The 945-nt window shown below is 51.9% G+C and overlaps 1 pseudogene; it reads left to right on the plus strand.

Moving 5' to 3' along the window:
- Positions 1 to 330: 330 nt before the first annotated feature.
- Positions 331 to 505, plus strand: LOC119091084 (uncharacterized; annotated as a pseudogene).
- Positions 506 to 945: the final 440 nt, after the last annotated feature.

Raw genomic sequence — 945 nt, forward strand, 5'->3', positions numbered from 1 at the left:
GCACCTCGCGCGGCTGTGTTTGTCTTACCGAGCTCGCCTCCGAGGCCGACATTCTCCCCCTGGCGGCGCGCTACGTCGCGCCAGAAAGTTGCTTTGCAGCGCCATCTGCTGCGCAGCTGGTGGCGCTACCACTGCTCAGTTATTGTAGTAACGTAAGGTGGCGCCACTAGCACAACCTGTGCGTTGCGCGACCTGGCGCTTGTTCACATTGTTCTTGCCGTTCTTATAATGCCATTTCTTGAATTTCATCCAACAACCGTGTCGCGTGTAAATGCCCTCCACATCGTGGAGCGGCATCCGCTTCTCTTTTTCTTTCTCTTGTTATCAAACATGCATTTTTCTGAATAAAAATATGTTGTTATAAGCTTTATATCTGATACGTCCCCAACATGGGGACCAGAATATTAAACTGATGTTTGAACATTGGCGGGGTTACTGGAGCTTGCTCCTGCCCTGTCGCGGGTTGGCCTGGCATTGCACTACAGCCAGGAGCGGCCCATTTTATGCTGACAGCGGTGTCAATAAATCAAGATATGCTCTAATACATGTATAATCAGTACGTGTGTTCAATATGGTCTTGCGGCTATGCTGCATGCGCGCCGCTGCCGGCACACAGCCAAGACGCATCACCTCAGATGTGTGGGCCGACGCAAAAGCCAGCACGAGCAGAGCATGGCCAGGGCCAACAACAAAGTCAACGACTACATAGCCAACAATGAAGAAACACGCCAAGAAAAAACCTAAACAAACACAAAAAACAGCAATAGCCATCAAATTTCAACACTGTGGCCGCCGGCGAAAACACATGATTGACATCAGCTCAAAGGCGGCCGATGCCATGTCACCAACAGCGCGTGCCGTCAGGCCGGCAACATGCAGCGCCAACGCATCACAGGGTTGTACAAGACCAAACGCCTGACAATGACCGTGGCCGCCAGCTGTGCA

The sequence above is a fragment of the Pollicipes pollicipes genome, unplaced genomic scaffold, assembly GCF_011947565.3.
Source record: "Pollicipes pollicipes isolate AB1234 unplaced genomic scaffold, Ppol_2.1 Scaffold_3216;HRSCAF=3773_pilon_pilon_pilon, whole genome shotgun sequence".
Taxonomy (NCBI): Eukaryota; Metazoa; Arthropoda; class Thecostraca; order Pollicipedomorpha; family Pollicipedidae; genus Pollicipes; species Pollicipes pollicipes.